We start from the raw sequence: 20585 nt of genomic DNA, 5'->3' as shown, positions 1-20585 counted from the left end.
GTTGTCTGTCTCTATGTGTTGGCCCTGCCATGGACTGGTGACCTGTCCAGGGGGAAGGCTGCTGGGATAGGCTCCACCCCCACCACCCTCAACAGGAGAAGAGGGGCAACAGGGAGGGGTGGATGATGGAGGGATGATGGATGATGGATGAGTTTGCTATCTGTCAGTCCCTGGTTTCTCCGTTTCCCCTTGAATGCATCATCCCTCACCAACTCCCAGCCAATCAGCCACTCTTCCCCTGATCAGCCTCTGCCGCTCACACCTGTTCACCACACAGGTGATAAAGCTGCCCCTCTCCTCATTGCCAGATTGTTCCTCTGCTCTGTGTGGCTCTTCAGCACTCTTCTCCTGTTTGCTTTCCCCGGTGCCGACCCGTCTCTGCCCCTTCGGTAACGTTGACGCTGACTCTCCTTTGCTGTTGTTTTTTCCCTTTCCTTTGTTTTCTGCCCCTTCCCCTCTCAGCTGCTCCTGCATCAGCCAAGCTTTCTAAGTTGCTCATAAAGGTGATTTTTTTTTTTTTGCACTTTCCTTAACCAGCATCCCGTGTGTTGCGTTTGAGTCCATATTTCTCCTCATTTCAAATACAAGTTCCCAGCAGCCTGAGCGATCAGTGAGCAGCACCGTCAAACTCCTGTAGGGATAATTTAGCAATTTTGTTTAATGAAAATAGTCATAAAAAAGCACAGCGTTTCATAATGAAGCTGCGAGGCTGACTTGTCCAGTCCAGGATTAATACCTGGTGTTGATTGGCTGTCGCTGTGTCATGTGACCTGGGCGCTAGTGAAAAACAATGAGCAATTAATTTTGCATCTGTGAAACTGCGGATGATGAGCTGCTCCGCTATGGTCATTTGCTTGCTCTCCAGGTGAACGGCATACCTGAGACTTTAATGGCCTGGTGAACCTGTTGAGCTGAGTGAGGTTTTTTTTATCCTCACATTTAAATCTCACTTTTCTTTGTTTCTCTCCCCATCAAACTCTTCTTCACAAGTGAGACACAAAGTTACAGTTGCTGCTCAACGTGCGGGACGTTTCCCTCTTCATGTGCATGCCGTGTTGGAGCTTCTCTTCTGCTAAACTCATGTGCTTCCTTTAGCCTCTGTCTGGCAGCTTTGTTTGTCCGTTTATAGCAACATGCTCCTTATTTCCGGGCCTCTGCATCTCATGTGGACCGGCTGAACAATAAAATTTTGCATGACAGGAAAGGACTCACCGCTCGGGCCATATTCTGATAAATGGGGGCATTGAGCGGGGCTCAGAGTGAAGACCCTACGTTTGTTAACCGCCTCTGAACCAGAAGGAAAAGGCAAAAATATTCTGGCGAGGGACACGTAGCCTCTGCTGGGAGGACCGAGTCAGTCGCTGCTCAGGAGCACCGGCCTGATTCACACATTCTAGACTTCAATCCACATTGAATTTACAGATAACTCTTTTTTCGTTTTTTATTCTAAGTTTTTACGTGAAGTTGCCTCCAGTATTAACTTCCATTGCTGTTATTTAGTCCCATCATGCTCCATGTTTTATTTACACTGTCTGTGTACCGTGGCTGCTACTCGTGAGGTACTTTCGCTCTAATTTGTTCCTACAGATCAGGAGTGTTTTTTTCAACCCTCAACCTCGTCTTACAGGCAGGAAGCTCCCCCTGAGAGACTGGCAGAGGAGGGTCCATGTCAAGAGCAAAGAAGCAGCCACCACCTTTGCTTCCTGTCTGAAAGGCCAAACTGAGGATAAACAAAAAAAAAAGAAATTTTGCTTGAGAACATTTTCATGAATGAAAATAGGAAAGAAATGTTTGTATTTGATACCACAAAAAGCCAACGGGCTGAGACGTTGGGTCTTAGTGACGCTCGGTTCGTGTTTTTGTGACGTCCACGTTCACTCAGTGACATCAGATGAGTGGTGGGTTTACGTCCTCATCTGCATGTTTTCCAGGGGGGAAGATGTTTGAAAATAAACCCGCTTATCAGTTCGATTATATCTAATGTAGCGTGTTGGGTAGCGAATCCCCACTGTGTCTCTCCTGATGACATCATCACGCTGCAGTGCAGAAGAGACATTTCAGTTCAGCATTGAGGATTATTCAGCGTGTTTGGAATTGAACTGTCTTGATATTGATGCTGTGGAAGCTCAGGAGCAGTGTGTGATCCATAAACATCCGCTGCCGCCGCCGCCGCCTCCTCCAGCATGTCATACCGTCTCTGTTTGTCTCCGTCCTTCTCTTACTCCCCCTCTGCTCTCTCTCATCCCCTCCCTCCCTAGTGAGCAGCATGGTTTGCAGGCGTGCGTGTGATCTGAATTTCAACATCAGCGTCTGTCTACCCACCAGACTCCTGAGATGTTGCTGCCCAGATTTCTTGTTTTCCCTCCCTCAGACTCCCACCCTGTTGCTTTCCTCCTCCTCGCCTCCAAAGCTGGCGTAGTGATCACATCATGAGGCAAAATTACCTTCAGTTCATCACCTCGATGAGTCAAGCGAGCTACGCTCATCAAATAAAAAGCTGGTTTGACCAAAATCGTATAAACATTGAATCACGCCGCGCAGATATTTGTGACACCATCATAGAGATGATCAGTGATGTTTCACCACTGCTGTTATGGGAACTAAAGCGCTGTGGGATTCTGGGCTCATCTGAAGGCACTGCTCTTCTCTGACCTGGCTTTGGTTTCCTGGTCCCCTTCCTCCTCCGTCTTGTTCACGAGTGAGGGTAGGATGGAGCGGGAGATTGACAGGCGGATTGGGGCGGCGTCCGCAGTGATGCGGGTGCTAAACCAGTCTGTTGTGGTGAAGAGGGAGCTTAGCCAAAAGGCGAGGCTCTCAATTTACCTGTCAGTCTACGTTCCAACCCTCACCTGTGGTCATGAGCTCTGGGTCATGACTGAAAGAACAAGATCCTGAATACAAGCGGCCGAAATGAGTTTCCTCCTCAGAGAGGCTGGGCTCTCCCTTAGAGACAGGGTGAGAAGCTCAGTCCTTCAGGAGGGACTCAGAGTAGAGCTGCTGCTCCTCCATGTAGAGGAGTCAGTGGAGGTGGTTCAGGCATCTGGTGAGGACGCCTCCCTCAGGAGGTGTTCCAGGCATGTCCAACCGGGAGGAGGCCCCGAGGCCGACCCAGGACACGCTGGAGGGATTATATCTCTCAGCTGGCCTGCGAAGGCCTCGGCATCCCCCCAGAAGAACTGGGGGACGTCTCCTTCAGTCCACCAAGCGCACACGGGAAACATCGTGCTCAGACACCGTCGCTGATTGCTTTTGTTTTGTGTTTTGCTGATTCCTCTCCAGCTGACCAGGACCCAGCGCTAAACCTGGAAAGAGGTTTAAGCTTATTTCAGCTCTCACGGTGCTGACAGTTTACTACAAATAATCGTTTCATGTTTGAAAAGAATGCACTTTTGTCACATTAGAAGTCATCACGATTTCTTTCCTTTGTCGCACTGACAGCTGGATTATTTTCTTGAACCTTCATGAGCTGCTGCATTTGCTCGATTGTCCAAAGTCCTTCGATTGTCTGTCACTGCTGGTATTTTGATGCTTCACACCAAAGGGTTACAGTATGCTAACACTTTCCACCCACTACTATTCATTGTGCTAAGCTAACTCAGCCGCTGAGGGGGTTGGTGTGTTCCTGTAAAACAGTGGAGCACACACTTCCTGCTCTCTCTCACTCACACACCACTTTGAACAGCACTCTGGGAAGGTGTTACTCTGAGTAAAATCATGTCTTTCATTTCACGGCCCAGCGAGGATGTGTCACAACGCTCCATGATCTCATTCCAGATGATGATGATGATGATGTGTCTGTCCAGCCTCGGGGAGCCAAGTGCAGCTGCTGCTGCTGCGCGTGTCTGAGGGTTCGGTGAAGCTGCAGCGGTGACCAGCAGCATCAGGAACCGCAGCTTCTCTCAGATGCGTCTCAATGGAGACAGGCGAGGACGTGCCCCCCCTCGGTGCTTCATACCTGATGTCTTCAGTCCTGCATGTACGTGTCCTGCTTCACTGTCCAACACACAGCTAAGAATATTAGCAGACACACCTAAAGCGGAGGCTTGTAGCAGGAATATCAACACCAGCTCCGTCTCTGGGTGTTGGACTCTCCTGTCTGGATGATAATCGGGTCACGTGGTCGGCCTCTGCAGGCTAAAGGAGCCATCTTTTTTCGATTTCCATGTGTCTTTTCACACCAGTTAGGATCAATTCTCCCATCGGAGCCTCTTGCAGTTTCCTCCTGTTTACTTGGGAGGATTTGCTTTCCTCTCTGGTCTGGTGATGTGTTGTTAAATGTCTGTCACCTCACCAATCTCGTTCCCACCTTATTCTGTTAAAGTTAAATGATTTGTCAGCGCAGCATCTACTTAATTTAATTTCCATGTGTTCCTGTCGTCTCAGCTTTCTTTCACTCGCCTCTCTCCTCAACAAAGTCACGAGTTTCATGCCTGCGCGCCATGCTCCCAGCCGCGGGGCTTTGATGTTCGTCTGACAGTGTGGCAATTTGATTAGTCAAACAGTCTAACAGAAAATTACACCAGCCGAGAGGAGATAACGCAGGTCCTCAGAGGAATCCCACCAACACAAACTGCGTTAAACCACCTGACTGGAGGATCCGCTGGTCTCTGCTCATATAACAACCACAATTAATCGGAGTCGTCCAATTATCATCATTATTAGTCTGTGCTACGTGTCCCTCTCTCTCTCTCACACAATATAATCACTGCAAGTATCTCTGTCAGGGGTATTAGAGATGTTTTGGGGGCTTCCTACTCACTGCAATTATAATGATGATATTATTACGTACTGCAGCCACGGTGCGTGGAGGAGAAATCAACCATTCTAGGATGTGAGAGGAGACGCACCGTCATCCTCACCAGGCTTGTTAACATGCATCCTCTGACATTTCACCCCCCCGCCAGTTGAATAATCAGAGGGTGCAGCAAGGAGGCCGCGCTGGTGTCGTCGTTCACATGAAGCGGCTGCGGTGACAGCAGGAGGAAAGATTGTGGGTTTACAGCGAGGGTTCATCCTCCCCCCGTGTCTCAGCTCCACCCGGGTCAACCTTTCACCGGCGATGGGGAAATCAATGTCACTTCACTCTCCCTGATTCCACAGTATCCACACAAACAGTGTGTTGATTCAATTTATCGTCACGTTGTTCGGTAAAACCCGGTGTGCTCCTCCACCAGCTCCCAGACCAATGATTGACAAAGACTGGAAGTGGAAATGCATCAGAAAACCTGTATGGAGTCCATTATCCCAACCAGATTAGAGCCAAGACCGTCAATAAATGACAGCAGAGGGAGCGGCCGCCCTGCTGCCAGAGAGACCGGTCCCACTCAGCCTTCTGATGATTCTCTTGATTCAGTTTTCAACTTGTTTGTTAAGGTTTAGGTGACTAAGCTGGGCTTTGATAACATGACACAAGGTTTGCCTCACTCTGGAGCTGCTAGCTGTCAAGCGGTCACACTTAAAAATACACCACAACCCAATGCTCTCCTGCTGGTGCTCAAACACATCCCTGATCCCTGAGCGTGGCCTCCTCTGTGTGCCAGGTTGGCAATTTGCGTTTATCAGCGAGGAGCGTGAGCTGGGGCCGAACCAGTCAGGTTCGGGATGCAGGCTTGAGAACTGAACCACCTGAGCAGGCAGAGCGCACGGACAGGAGCGGTGCGTAGCAGCGCTGACCTGGTGCGGCAGCATTGCTGCAGCCTGCGGTGGAGCTGAGGGCTCCATTAATCTCAGGGTGGACATGGCGAGGACAGCTGCGCCTGTATTGATGAGAGGGAAAAGGGGGACATCAATTGAACGGTACTAGACTGAGCAGCTCATTAATCTCTCAGAGGGCCAAGGGCATGGCTCACTTCAGCCTTCAGTCATTTGCTATCGGTCCCCATGGCAACCATGCCGGGAATAAACAGCGATTCCCTCAAGCGCAGTACAAACACCCTGCTGCTGAACCAGTACATGTAGACACTCACTGAACTGGAAGGCAGCGCAGTGCCAGCGAGCCATTGGTATGCAGCGCGTGCTCACTTTCGCACATTACAGTTGGAAATGAGACCCAGCCCTCACCCATCATCACTGTAATTGGTGAAATTGCAGCTTCATGTACCCCCCCCCCCCCACCTGCTGCCAATTTAGAAATGAGGATATCCCTCAGAGGAAACACACACACACACACACACACAAATGTTGTACGGGAGGAAAGATGACAGCTGAGTTTTCTCCCGGGACGAGGTGATCAGCTCTGGTTTGATTTCCTTGCTACGCTGACAGCCTCCCTCACTGGCGGTGAGTGCTCGCCCCTCTGGAGGGGGCGAAAGGGCAGGTTTTGGGTCTGAATCACCCTCCTGATGATCCCCGGTTCCCCCCCTTGAGGCTGGTCAGAACCTACTATCTGCTCCAGTGACGTCGAGCTGTTGTATGAATGTTTTGTTCTGATAATCTTTCATCTTACTATCAATAATTCTTTTCAGTTGCAGTGCAACAGCAATAAAACCGTTGCACTGCAAAGACCAATCAGGCACCCGGATGCAGATAAGAGGTCGTTCTGATCTCAGAGGTCTGAATCCCAACGGCAGCAGGAATCTCAGAGCCATGAGCGAATGAAACTTTCAGTTTTCTCTCCAGATGCGACGAATCCGTCACTCAGCTGCTCATCGGCAATGCAACACTGACAACTGCTGAAATATTTCAACACATAAATCCACCTGCCAGTTGTTATAGATTTTCTACCTCGAGTGAACTGAAATAAATGGAAACCGTTGGCAGCCTGAAAGGTAGCAAATCATTTAATGTGCTAAATCACACAATAGTTTAGTACTTCTACCACACACACACGCAGACAGACTCTCTCGCTCCCTCACACACACACACACACACACACACACATTCTCACACTCCTCTACACTTCTCCTCCCACTTGTAGGGCCTCTTCTCACCCATTGTTGAATAGAAGAAGCATCTGTAGTGTTCTCACCCCTCCTCTGCCCAGGATTGATTTCATGAAGCATTGGGAGAGCAGAGCAGGATAATGGGATCACTGCATGCATTTTTCATGGACAGGATGAAAGCGCCAGAGAAACGGCTTTGAATCTACATTTCAAATAAACTGCAGCCCACGTCCCTGTCGGAGAACCTCTGCCTCGGAAAATGAACTCATCCTCCAGTTTCAAGACAATGAGTTTGACAAAGACACCGGATAGTCCCATCCTCCCATCCTCCCATCCTCCCATCATCCATCCATCCATCCATCATCCATCCATCCATCCTCCCATCCTCTCATCCATCCTCCCATCCATCCATCCATCCTCCCATCCTCTCATCCATCCTCCCATCCATCCATCCATCCTCCCATCCTCCCATCCATCATCCATCCTCTCATCCATCCATCCATCCATCCATCCTCCCATCCTCTCATCCATCCTCTCATCCATCATCCATCCTCTCATCCATCCATCCATCCATCCATCCTCCCATCCTCTCATCCATCCTCTCATCCATCCATCCATCATCCATCCTCCCATCCATCATCCATCTTCCCATCCATCCATCTATCCTTCCTTCCATCCTTCCATTCAGAAATCCACTGCTGTAGAAATAATGACAGCATAAAAGAGGGAAATAAAAAAGTGTGAAGGAGAGCAGGAGGTGGAGGCAGCAGTGGACGGATGCAAGGCTGCGGTTGGAAGCTCCTCAGCTGCTCTGATGGGATGGCCGCCGGTGACACGCCGTCCCCTCGAAGACGCGCTGTGCATGCAGCAGGAGTGAATTCATAAGTGAGGTATTGTAGACCGCTGCTGAGTACCAGACCTGGCACTGAGGACCGCGTTTATGCAGTGGTGTCCGACTGAGCCCTTCGGAGGGCAGAGGTTCAGCAGTGATGGCATGAAGATGTGTTTTCTGTGACTTTTCTCTGAAACCAGACGACATCTTGTGCTCAGCAGTTCGTCTCCACATTCTGGATTTTTCTGAGGGAAGTGACGGGATTTATTTCTATGCTTTTTTAATGAGGTCATCTGTTGTGCAAACGACAGTTTAGACACCAACGATCACCCTGAGCAGAACGTTTCCACGTGTCGTGAAACTTGACCGCAGAGAAATTTGACATCCCCCCCCCCCAATCGCTGCAGGGATCCGACCTTCTTTAATCACTAAAGCGGATGAAACCAACCTGAAGAGTGCCATCTGCAGCGTCCCGAGAGCTGCGAGCGGCAGAGTGACAGTGGCAGAGGAGACAGCACAATAACAGTGATTACATTTTGATAAAGGCAGTAATTTGATGGCGGGAAGCAGAAACTGGTGAGGAGCGCAGCCCCAAGTGCGTCGCCGTGCAGATGGCCTGACGTAACGGCACATGTCAGCACAGCGGCGCGCGCTCCGCAGGCTCTTTGACGCCCTGCTCTTCTCTGACGAGGGGGTAAATGCCTCTGAGTCACTGGTGCACTGAAGCAGATGAAGCAGCGCAATCCTCTCACAATTCCTGTAAATTGCTAAAACCAGCCTGGAAGGTCTGTCCCAGGCATTCCCAAAATGCAACAATCTGTTTATCAGCTCCGCTTCCGGAGCGCCGTTTTGGAGGAATCGTGAGCCTCCATGTCAGTGAGTGACAGCGGGTGTGACGCATCAGCGCTGACGGCCTTCAGCACTGAACTGTGGGTTCAGCAGGAGCAGCTACATCACCAAAGGGAGGGTTTCTTCAACAAGGGGTCGAGCTAGGCTAAGCTAAACTTACATGGCTGGCTCTTTCTGGAGGGAGACAGGGGAGTGATGCGGCAAGGAAAACCCCCTCTTTGTGGGACCAAGACCTGCTGGTGGAGCTGAAAAGGCACTTCTTGAATGAAGCGTCACTCACCAGCACGTCCAGCTTCTCTTCAACATCATTTTCAGTCCCACAGTATCAGGAAGTCCCGTTGTGCTGAACTGGTGTTTGATGGATAAAGCAAATGAATCAAACATGATCAGTTTTCTACGACGGCGCTGTCAATCAAATCTGAGCTGCTTGGACTCGCGCACCTGATGAAGCAGAGCTCCTGAATAGAAAACTATTTCTTCCGCCTTACCAGTCATTTTAATTTCCTTACAAATTTGATTTTGATTTTTTTGTTTTTTTTTTTACTTTTGAAATGTAAAACTCTCGTTATTTTCGGATCAAACGCTCGACAGGAAAGGACCTGAAAAAGCTGTCTCAGATTTATTTGCATTCATATTTCACAGGAATGGCTTGTATTATTTTGCTGGATATTAGAATGACTTCTCAAAAGTCGCAAAGGAGAATGTATCACTGAAACGGAATTGGTTTTAAAGAGACTGATGGCCGAGCTCTCGGCTTCCTCGAGGTTTGTCACCGCAGCTCGATGGGCTGGAATAATCTCCGCAACTCCTCATTTGCTTTGGTTATTTCTTCTGGCTTATTTCCGCACAGTCTGCCGCCATATATCCTGATTGAGAGGCAGTTGACGCGTTTCTCATTGCAATGCGACGCCGCTTATTGACAGAAGGTAATAAAAAAAAACCATTTTAATAGCTTTGGGTTTATGACACTCGTAAAAAAAATATGTTTATACCTCCCTTCCTCTGAGAATTAGCAAAATTACTCTCTCGTGGGAAGATAGAGCTGGCAAACTTACACACACACACACACACACACACACACACACACACACACACACTGAACGGTGACGTGGACTCGGAGAAATGCGGCGGCTGGTCATTTCTCACCCGGCCGTCAGCATTAATGGAGAAGCGGGATGTTTTATTTATAACGAGGGCTTTACTCCTGGTTCTGTTTGGACTGCTAATGTTTAACACAGCTCCTCCTGTCTCCTGCCTGTCACTCTTCCTCCTCCTTTCTCTCCCTTTGCTATTCTTTCCTCCAGGGGACGATTGTTGGATTGTTGATGCCAATACTGATGTTTGTGGGAGTAAAAATGTTTAAATATTGATATATGGGGCCAATATCCTGAATTAAAGCAGGCTGGCCATTAGCATCATGTTCTCAAAGGTATCTTGGGCTCAGGTCAAGTCCTTTCTGAATTTGTCAACTGGATATCCCAAAAATGGAAGGATAGATCTGGACTACGTTGATTACATTTGTTCAAAAACATTACAAGAAACCAAGAGATTCACTTGGTCTCCCTTTGGTCTCCCTCTGGTTCCTCTGGTCTCCCTCTGGTTCCTCTGGTCTCCTTCTGGTCACCCTCTGGTCTCGCTCTTGTCTCCCTCTGGTCTCCCTCTGGTCTCCCTCAGGTTCCTCTGGTTCCTTTGGTCTCCCTTTGGTCTCCCTCTGGTCTCTCTCAGGTTCCTCTGGTCTCCCTCAGGTTCCTCTGGTCTCCCTCTGGTCTCCCTCTGGTTCCTCTGGTCTCCCTCTGGTCTCCCTTTGGTCTCCCTCTGGTTCCTCTGGTCTCTCTCTGGTCTCCCTCAGGTTCCTCTGGTCTCTCTTTGGTCTCCTGGTCTCCCCTGCAGCCGTGTCCCTCCAGGCACTCGGACCCAGAAACAAGCCAGGGACATAAAGTGAGGAGCTGTGGATCAGGAACAGGAGGGTCTGTCTTTCACCTCCTTAATTGAAGAGTGGTCCATGCGTGTCTGTAGCACCGCTAGGAAGCTCTGACGAGTCCCATCATGCACGGCCGCTCGCTGGAGTCTCCATGGCGATGGCAGAGTGAGGAGGAAGAGCGGGAGGATTGTGAGGACCCATGTGGAGATCTCCATTGATCTGGATGAGACTGTAACTGGAGAGGATGATTCACTCACTCAACAAAGACAACAGAGGGGCATGTGGCTACGAGGGCAGTTCAAAGGCTCCTCTGTGGAGAGAGCCCCGGATTGTTAAATTCACACTCTGAATTTGCCAGCAAGAACCCAACCAAGATGCGGCACCATCACCGGCCTGAGGGGATCAATGGCGCTGCTGCCCTCTCGTTAGCTTCTTCCTGTAGGGCGCCGCTTTCATTGCTCGAGTCCTCTGATATCATATCAGTCACAGCTGAGGCTTTGTTGCTGCAGAACACACACTTGAACGGTATTTGATGTCGTTTTGGCAGAGAGTTTGCTGGTAAGCAGCAAGAACAGTCGTTTGCGATGCAGTAAATGAAGGAAGAATTCCAAGAATGGAAGTGTTTCTCTCTACCAGAGGGGGACGCCGGGGCTTCAGTGACAGTGACAATAATGAACTCTATTTTTAAAGCACATTTCATGTCCTACAATGCGTAAAAGTTCCGTTTCTGGAACACAGAGTGACTCCGGTGGAAGTGACACGTCTGCGCGTCAGACTTTACTTGAGCCAAGGAGTCGGACCTCTCACATTAATTTATATGCAATAATTAACAGTACGATTAGCGCGCAGCTACAGTAAAGCTCCCCTCACACCCCAATCATCCGGTCCAGACCTTCAGACATATCAGTCCAATATTAACATGCTCCTTAAAATCTACTCAGGTCCACAGTCTGGACCAACTACCAGCCTACGGGGGTCCTGGACAGCATCAGAACCCAGAACTGTTTCCAGAACCTCAAGTAGAACAACGCAGGAACATTTGTGTCAGCCTTCCTGAAGTTAGCATCTCCTGGGACTTTTACACAGGGTTTCAGATAATTCCAGAACACCTTTTTGTCTCATCTGTCTTTTATGATTTTTTTCCATCCATCATCCATCATCCCTCCATCTTCCCCCTCTCTTCCTGTTGAGGGTGGTGGGGGTGGAGCCTATCCCAGCAGCCTTCCCCCTGGACGGGTCACCAGTCCATGGCAGGGCCAACACATAGAGACAGACAACCATTGGCTCTCCCAGCCACGCCTGCGGTCAATTTAGAGTCTGGATTAACCTGGTCCCTCTTGATGTCTTTGGACTGTGGAGGAAGCTGGAGTACCAGAGAGAACCCAGCAGGAACAGGGAGAACATGGAGACTCACCCAGAAAGACCCCGTGCTGCAGCCGGGGCTCCACCCACAACCTTCTTGCTGGGGGGCCACGGTGAGGACCACTGCTCCACCCTGCTGCTCTTTTGTGATTCTTGAGAAGTAGTCTTTGTTTTTGTTTTTTTTGGCGTGATGAAATCTAAGAAGCTCTCTCGTCTGGTTCAGCCTCCAGTGCTGCCTCACCGCCGTCTTTAAGACGCATGAAAAGCCTCGAAATTCCTGCGAGCGCTGTTTACTGACGTATTTTATGCAGTAGGACAAAATGTCACAATATCCTGGTGTTGGTGGAACCGCTGACGATGCAATGGGACACTCAGCAGTGCTGCTCACTGATTCCTGGGTTTTAGGGCTCATTCCTGCCTCACCGCCACAGACAGCAAAGCCTAACCTCCAGACAGAGGAGAGACGAGGGTTTGTGGGGGGACACGATCATCACTCGGCTCTACAGTCTGTAATTGTTATAATCTCGTCCGTCCAGTTTTTCTTTTTACAGTTTGATTAAAAACAGCAGGACGACCTGGAGGAGGGAACATCTGTAGATAATAGGAGAGAAGAGCGAGCTGGACGGAGAGAATTGATCTGGTCTCCTCGTCTTTAATGCTTCACTTTCTCTCTCAGGGTGAAGGGTTCTAAATGTTCCATCCCAGATGTTCATAAATCATGCGACGTTATGAGAGCCCCCCCCCCCGCCAGCTCCACAGCCTTGCTTTCAGGTAGAAACTCTGTTGCCATGGTGATTTCAATCGTTGTTATTGCTCCAGCAGTGTGAGGCAGGGCCTGCTGGTGAAGGGAGGGATGCTACATTCCCCTCTTCACCAGCAGACAACCGGGTCAGCGTTCACCCCCACCCCACCCTCCACCCCCCCGACTGACGGAGGTGTTTATAAGTCCCTTATGATGTCCCACAGCTGCTGCTTAGGCCTGCAGGTCCTGCCTTTGCTCAGGGAATTCTGGGTATTTTATCTGTGACCTAGCGACCTCCAGCTCGTTGCTGGAAGATGGATTTGCAATTTTGTGTCTTTGTCTTTGTCATCACTGGTTCTTTCTCCTTCCTGCAGGTCATTTTGTGTGGTTTCAGTCTTTACGTGAACCTGTTACTCAGAGACGTGGTATTTTTCAGAGCTCGTCCTGACGACTGCGAAGGAACGTGAAAGGTTGATGGAACAGAAATATGAAAGAACGCCCATTTTTTGCGAAGAAACCCTCGAACACGGTGACTCTTTATTTGCTTCCCGCCATGGTTGCAGATATTATAAATAGATGAGTAAATCCAACATGGAGGATGGATGCGGAGGCGTGGAGCTCCACCTGCTGACTCCATCAAGCCACAGCTGAGGAGTGAGCAGAGAGGCTGCTTAAATGATTCTTTATCATTTTCCAGATGATGGGAGTGATATGATGGCCCCGCAATCAACGTGAGTTTTTCCTCAGCTTGCAGTCAGGGAGAGCATTGAGACTGATTAATTGATTAATTAATTGATTGATTGATTGATAATTAATTCTGATTCAAGGCTCAGTGGTCTGTAGTTCCACTGCTGCTGTTGCTCTTATGATGGATGAAGGTGTCTGTGTGGACGCGCTTTATTGTTTGTGCTGGTTGGAAACACAAGAGAAATTCACTCAGATGATCTGAACGCATTTTGGTTTTCACAAGTCTTTCTTTTCCTTCAGGCAGCAGAAATACACACACACACACACACACACACACACACACACATACATAACCCCCATCCTCCCAGCCCAACATCCCCAATTACCCCGTTTCCAGCAGCAGCACTCCACATCCCCCTGCATTGAAATGGGCCAGTTGCTATGGCAACCCCATACAGCAGCATATCATTCCCCTTTCAGAATTCAAAAGAGGACCAATTAGTGATGATGTCACAGCATCAAGCGAACCCCTCAAATCCAGATCACGACTCCTCCAGAGCTACCTGAGTGTGTGTGCACGTGTGCGTATGTGTGTGTGGGTGCGTGTGTGTGCGTACGTGTGGGTGTGCACGTGTGTGCGTGTGTGTGTGTGTGTGAGGGAGCTATTTTTGAGACATATAGTGATTTGAGGAAGAGGGAAATGAAAGAGCGAGGCTTCGTTCTTCTCTCTGCTGCTCGGGAGGGAGATGAAGGCAGACTTGAGGTGCCTGAGTCACCGCCACTCTGAGTGGGAGTGTTGGATGGCAGCAGGCTAGGGAGCAGAAGCAGCGTGAAACCCTTCCACTTCCACGAGGAGAACCAGAAATCAGACACCAGAGAGGATGCACGAGCAGAGAGTGAGACAGGCAGAAACGTCCTCAAATCCTTTGAGGCTTTTTTTTGTTCCAAGAGTCAGAAAGTCACATCAAACAAGTCCCACTTCTCCAGCCTATCTGCCCCTCCCTCCCTCCTTCTTCCTGGAGAGGAGAGGGATGGATGGCTGCCCTCTGCTGTGGACGGTGGATGTGTGGAACCCTGGTGGTCCGTCTGCTTTCCCTGTTGTGGTTTCAAGCTTTTATTTTTGTCATTTCCACTTTTCTTTCTCCCCAGTCGTTCATCACCACCCAGCTACCTGCTCCTGCTCCTCCTTCCCCACTCCCACATTTCATATCACTACTAGGAGGTCTGGGGGCTGTGACATGACACCCCCACTCAACACCCCCCCCCCCCCCGACCAGGAAATGACAGCATCCCTCCGTCTTTCCACTCCTCCCTCCATCATCATTGCTGTGTCAGGGAACTGAGGCTCGAGTTAGAACAGTTGGAGAAATCCAAGTGGAACAAGAACTCAGAGCTAGAATGTGAACTGGAACCAGAAACTAAACTGGAACCGAGGCTGAGGACCAGAGCTGGTCTTGGTGACTGAAGGCTGCAGGACTGGTGTCATCAAACCTCCTTGCTTGTGTGTGTAATGTTTGATTCCTGACATTTCCAGATCAGTTTTCTTTCTTTATTCTTTTCTTTTTGCATAAGCCATCACGTGATCATATCATATTCATAAACGGAATCTCAAGATGGTTTCCTCTGTCCGTGGTCCTGAACTCTGACGTTTCAATCACCCGTTATGGCTACTTCAGGACTGCAGGCGCGCGCGCGCGCACACACACACACACACACACACACAAAGTCCCACCAGCCCTCATCCACATCCTCTTTAACAGAACCAGTTTAATGTCCCACTTTGATGAAGCTCAGCTGGGTTTGTGCTTGCTGGCTCGCGCTGTGTTCATCCTGAGAGAGAGAGAGAGAGAGAGAGAGAGAGAGAGAGAGAGAGAGAGAGAGAGAGAGAGAGAGTTAGTTGTAATGCGCAGCGCATTCTCCTGTAGTGGGCGAAGCGAGCAGCCATCCGCAGCGCAGCCGGTTTGCTCGCTAGTTCGCGGGAGGACATCGTCGCTCATCCCTGATTTGCTGCTGGCTTATCGAGAATCTCCTTCACCTCCGTTGGAAAGTCCGTCATTTGTCGTCCATTTCTCCTCGAAGTTGCGCCGCCGGGAGCCACCGGGGACCCCTGAACCTGCGGAGCCCCGCGGGGGTCCGTCTGCCCCCTGCCGAGGAGCCTCCGCGGCAGCCGCGCAGGAGTCGCATTTTTGGAGGAGAAAACGATAAAAATGGTGAGTTCAGTGAGGAAGAGATGAACTGGAATTGTGACATTTCGACGTGAGCGCCACGTTTGTGCGCCGAAGTTGATGTGAGGTGGCGCGTGCGTGAGTGCGTGAGTGCGAGGAGGAGAATGGAGAGCAGCAAGCCGGGATCCTGCGGCATGTGGCGGCTGGGACGAGAGGACGGTCCCCTCCCTCACAGTGTGTGTGTGTGTGTGTGTGTGTGTGTGTGTGTGTGTGTGTGTGTGTGTGTGTGTGAGAGTGTGTATGGAGGCTGAACCTGCTGGTGAATTTTCAGCCTCTCATCTCAAGGACGCCTCCTGGTGCTCATCGGTTGGTGGGTGAATTCTCACCCTCTCATCATCAGACCTGCAGCCTTGACGGCTCTGGCAGGAGTTCACCGCCCGCTCGGTGCGGCCTCATATCGTACTGGTGGATGTTTGTGAGTGGAGCTTTACGACGTGGTGGTAGAAGCTGAGAGTGACCTTGTGATGCACCCTGCTGTCACTGAATCACAATTGATGCTTCCTCCTCCTCCTCCTCCTCCTCCTGCTGCCTGTGGAAGCCTCAACTGGAGGTTAAAACACCACAGAAAAGCTGTTCAGTCACTGTGTGTGTGTGTGTGAGCGTGCGTGCGTGTGTGCGTGTGTGTGTGTGTCGGATTGCTAGCTGTTTGTTTCCTAAATCCTCTGCCTCATTCATAAATAGTGATGAATGAGTGACACATGCACCCAGACAGGTGTGTGAGCATCAGTGTCATAGTGTGTGTGTGTGTGTGTGTGTGTGTGTGTGTGTGTGTGTGTGTGTTGACGGCTGTGATGTGTAAACGCTGTGAGAGCTGTTTGAACATCAGCTTGATCCAGAAGCACAACAGTAGATCGTTTACTCTCCTCCCAGCAGGCAAACAGGTGATTCCTGTTCAGAGATTTGATTGGCTGACGGCTCCCAACTGAAGCAGGACGACACCAAGACAGCAGCAGTTGGTGGGACGGCGTGAGCAGGTTTCAAATCAGCCCTGCCTTCACACCAACATGTGGAGATCCACTCACCTCTGCTGCAACCTGCTGCAGCTGAGACGGCCTGCTGAGGACGTTTGTATTTCCACTCTTGGAAGTGATTTTTTTCCAGCAAAGAGTTCAGATGCAGGGAGAGGTCGATACAGGAGAGTCAGCCTCGGGGGGGGGGGGTGTTCAGGGTGAAAATCAGACTGTTGAATTTAAACTCCGCTTGAAAACCAACAACAGCCTGACAACCAGGCTCCGTGTAGCTGCTCGTGCCCCTCGCCAGTCTCGACCCACGTCTGGTGCGTGTTTCTGTAGAAACGAACCAAACGCCCGTTGGGCGTCGCTCACTCACCGAGCTCCCACACAGGCAGAGCAGGCAGCCGACGGCCCTGTGCTACTGATGCATTAACATCAGAATTATTACCTGCGGGCCTCCATTAAGAGGTTAAATTAATCATGAAGCAATCAAAAGTAACTCCTGATCTTCGTCAGGTCGCGTATGGACTCTGAGACGAAGCATCTCCCGGCGCTGGAAGTCTCCGGGTCAGTCGCTCGTTCAGCGGGTCATTAACTGCTGGCTGCTCCAACCATTAGTGAACACATTCAGCTTGGAGGAGCTTCTCTGTCTCCCAGCTGGGGGACGCTGACATTTGAACGGCCCAATTAGCCTGGTGTTGGCTGGCCGAGGCAGCGGAGGGGAACATCAGGGACGAGAGGACATTGGGCAGCGGGCCCAGTCTCAGAACTGACCCAGCACCAGACACGGTGTCATTTAGTCCCGTCAACGAGAGCCAGTGGTGGGCGCAGGATCTACCATGACCAGGCTCCGGTGGATGGTAGTTTCAACAGAACTGCCCTCAACTTTGTGCGTATTGCTGAACCTTCTGTGATTCCAGCTCTTTTTCTTTCTGCTCGTCTCGGTTTGTAAATGTCATTTAAATGGAACAGTTTTTCATCCCAGACTGGGGATTGAAGGAAGAAGCAATTTGTCCATGGAAACTTTTCACACGTTTCTTGTTATTGATCAGAATGATTGGCTTGAAGAAAGGAAGATGTTAGTTAGTTGCAGCAACTACAACAGGAAAGAAGAATCCTGGTTGAGCAGCAGAGTTAAACGGTTCGAGCACCACAGGAAACACGCCTGCCAGGGTTTCACCATTGATGGTTTATGTTGAAACAGACAGTACCTGAACGAAAAAAATGCAGTGGAATGAACTTCAATCACTGTCTTTTTAAATTGTTGGCAAAAGCAAACGTCTGGCACAAACCAGATCCTGTAAAAACAAGCCTGACTCAGGTGAGACCAACAATCACCTGACAAAATGCTGCAACACCTGGTCTGAGCTGCAGGCTGCGAGGTCAGAGGTGTGCCAGTTGTTCAGTGTTTCCTACAAATATTGGCAACATTTTTCCCCCTGATTTGTGGCATTTTGACTGTAACACCTTGTGATTGAAGATGCGGCAGGAGCACAGAGATGCTCAGAAACGTGCAGGTTCCAGTCAGGGGTGTTTTATTTCCTCTCTGTCGGTGCAACGCAGCCGTTTGCAGGTGGCCATGATGTCGGGATCCAGAGCAGCTGTGATGAGATGATCCAGGCAGCTGATGCTGGCTGCAGCCGTGCAGGAGGAGATGCTGCTGGGGACCGGAGCAGGTCTGAGAGTTGCTCCGCTGCTCCGCTGCACAGCTGCACAGCTGCACAGCTGCACAGCTGCACAGCTGCGACCTGCTTCTTGTCTGTGCTGCACTTCTTGTTAAAATAAAAGCCAAAGCACTGGAGCGGTGCTCTGTAGCACTACAGGGTAAAAACATTTGAAAGGAAAAGACATTCATTTGTTTTTAGTACAGGGAACGTCATAACACAGCAGATGGCTCGTGTGTTATCAGGAGCTATCGTCTATGTCCTAACAGCTGTTTAGACAGCCGCCATGTCAGACACGCACACACACACACACACACACACACACACACACACACACACGGCTGCATGAGTGGAGACGTGTTGTTTCAGCTTCAGCTACAACAGAAAAAACTCTACAACACTTTATAACACACACAACACAGCCTCATGTGTGTCTGGAGTCCTGGTCTGTGCCAGGTTCAGTCACACACACACACACACACACACACACACACACACACACACACCATGGATGAACAGCAGTCTGTCCAGCCGGTGCTGGCGTACTGTGGTGTGGAGGCTCTGACGGTCACACCAGCGTCTTTAGATTGTATAAAAAAGTGGATGTAGCTTCCGAAGGCGGAAACCTGTAATGTCTTTGATGGCCAGCGGGGGCGACTCCACCATTGGCGAAAATAGCAGGACTGAAGGAATCGTATTCACGTCTTAGAAGCTGTAGGAGAGAATCCCTGATTCTTAAAAATAGATGTCGAACTGACTGAGCAATCGTTCAAGGAATTTAATCGTTGCATTTCTCGTCCCCTAGATGATAAATCAGGGTTCACTCGAGAGGACACGGCGTGTGGAAGCTGGCGAGGCAGTTGGACATAAAAGCAAAGAACCTGCAGTTTTTACTTTCAACTTTGATTTTGCTCCTTTAAACGCGAGTTTTGAATTGATCGGAAGAAAAGAGACGGAGATGTGGGTGTAACTTCTCATTTCCAGTCTGTCTTACAAATCATTTTGGTGGTTTATTACATCGCTGTACGACTCGACTCGTAACTATTTAGACCCCCAGTGAATTGTGGGAAAAACGGGACATAATGGGGGCAAGAAACCAGGACAGTTTTCTCCCACTGTCTCTCAGTGAAATATGCACGTCCCTCCCCCTCCCCTCACCGAAGACCAAGTCTTGTCTGTGTATATTCATGGCTCCCATCATTCCCTGGCTAAATTTAGAGCAGCAGACTGGGATATTCACTGGGAATCAGACAGTCCACCGCGAGATTACCACGAGACGGTGATTCTGAAGGATTTCTATCCCTTGTTTTCTCTGAAGAAAGCAGCATGAAGAAGAAAAGAAGGAGGGAGGAGTTCAGGGTCTTTGAGGGGATGAGCTGGTGCATGCCTTTGCTCCTCAGGCCTGAACGGCTGTCAAAGCCAGACCAGAACAAGTCCTGAGGGGCCGAGCTGCTCCAGGTGCCCCACCAAACATGACGACACACACATTCTCTCATCCCCCTCCTTCTCCACGTCCCTCCTCGCTCTAATGATGCGTCTCATCAGAGTTTTCAAAGCGGCGGCGTTGAACAGTAGGTGAGTGATCGTTAAGAAGCGCTCGCCTCTCGCTTCCCGCTGGTGGAGATAATTCCTGGTCTCCTGGGAGGAATTCTTCTTCCGCCTCAAACATCCACTCACTCTCTCAGGAAAGGAGCTGACTGTTCATCTTCCCCTCATGAGGTGTGACACCTAATGGATGAGGCTAAGTTATCATGCTATACAACTGATGAGTAATGTGAAAGGAAACACTTTGGTTTGTGTGTGTGTGCGTGTGTGTGTGTGTGTGTGTGTGTAGCAGCTGCCCAGGACTCTCTTCCCTGAGCTGTAATCAGTGGCTTAATGAGTATCAGCGGCTTTCATGTTCGACACTCTCGGCCTGAGAGAGTTTGTGTGATGTTTGATGCACCGTCTCAAGAGCATGCGCGTGCACACAGTTTGCACACGTGTAACAAAAGTGTTATGCCAGTGTGTATCTGCTGCATGTGTGTGTGTGGGTGTGTGTCTGTCCTGGTTTCCCAGATTAGCAAAGCTGCAGCTGAAGATGTTTGCGGTTATCAGGATCTGTTTCGTGATCAAATTTGACGTGTTTATTATTTGGTGATTGTCCCTTCACAGCTGGTAGAGGCCCATCAGACTTCCCTGTGGTTCACCAGTGAACAAACGAAGAGGTTTAGAGGGATAGATTCTGATTCTGCTCACTGATTCGTTCGCGGGTTTCCAGTCAGACGTCGACTTAAACTCAAAGGCATTCAAAGCAGAACAGCTGACGGAGCTGCAGGGTTTTTCTGGTTTGTCAGCGTTGCTTCTGCCGTAGTTGCCCTCATGTTGCCACCCTCGACTGGGTGAAGCGCCGCCGTGGGAGGACCAGCCCAGTTTGGGCTCCACAAACACGATGGAGCAAATCAGTCTTGAACATGCTTCAAAAGTACA

The 20585-nt window shown here is 49.9% G+C and overlaps 1 protein-coding gene and 1 long non-coding RNA gene across 6 annotated transcripts in view; both read left to right on the top strand.

Annotated features, from left to right (window-relative positions):
• The first annotated feature begins 324 nt into the window (after nt 1–324).
• Nucleotides 325–6721, top strand: LOC147249405 (uncharacterized). Of its 2 annotated transcripts, none has more exons than XR_015119223.1 (3): nt 325–389; nt 3775–3976; nt 4905–6721. It is a non-coding gene; the product is annotated as an uncharacterized LOC147249405 (long non-coding RNA). The 2 variants fall into 2 exon arrangements; XR_015119224.1 differs by having other exon boundaries at nt 4795–6721.
• A 2274-nt stretch (nt 6722–8995) lies between these two features.
• Nucleotides 8996–20585, top strand: part of adcyap1r1b (adenylate cyclase activating polypeptide 1b (pituitary) receptor type I) — a 28329-nt gene continuing 16739 nt past the window's right edge. For 2 of the 4 annotated variants that reach the window (XM_086225338.1, XM_086225341.1), the window contains exon 1: nt 15000–15484. The gene's annotated coding sequence lies outside the window, so the exon portion shown is untranslated. Of the gene's footprint in view, nt 9327–14999; nt 15485–17298; nt 17342–20585 lie in introns of those variants that run through there. The other 2 variants (XM_086225340.1, XM_086225339.1) reach the window with 2 other exon arrangements.

Source organism: Aulostomus chinensis, chromosome 14 (genome assembly GCF_037954235.1).
Source record: "Aulostomus chinensis isolate RoL2024-O1b breed Wild chromosome 14, RoL_Achi_v1.0, whole genome shotgun sequence".
NCBI classification, from domain to species: domain Eukaryota; kingdom Metazoa; phylum Chordata; class Actinopteri; order Syngnathiformes; family Aulostomidae; genus Aulostomus; species Aulostomus chinensis.
The sequence above is the reverse complement of the archived record's forward strand: the minus strand, read 5'-3'. Positions and strand labels throughout refer to the sequence as shown.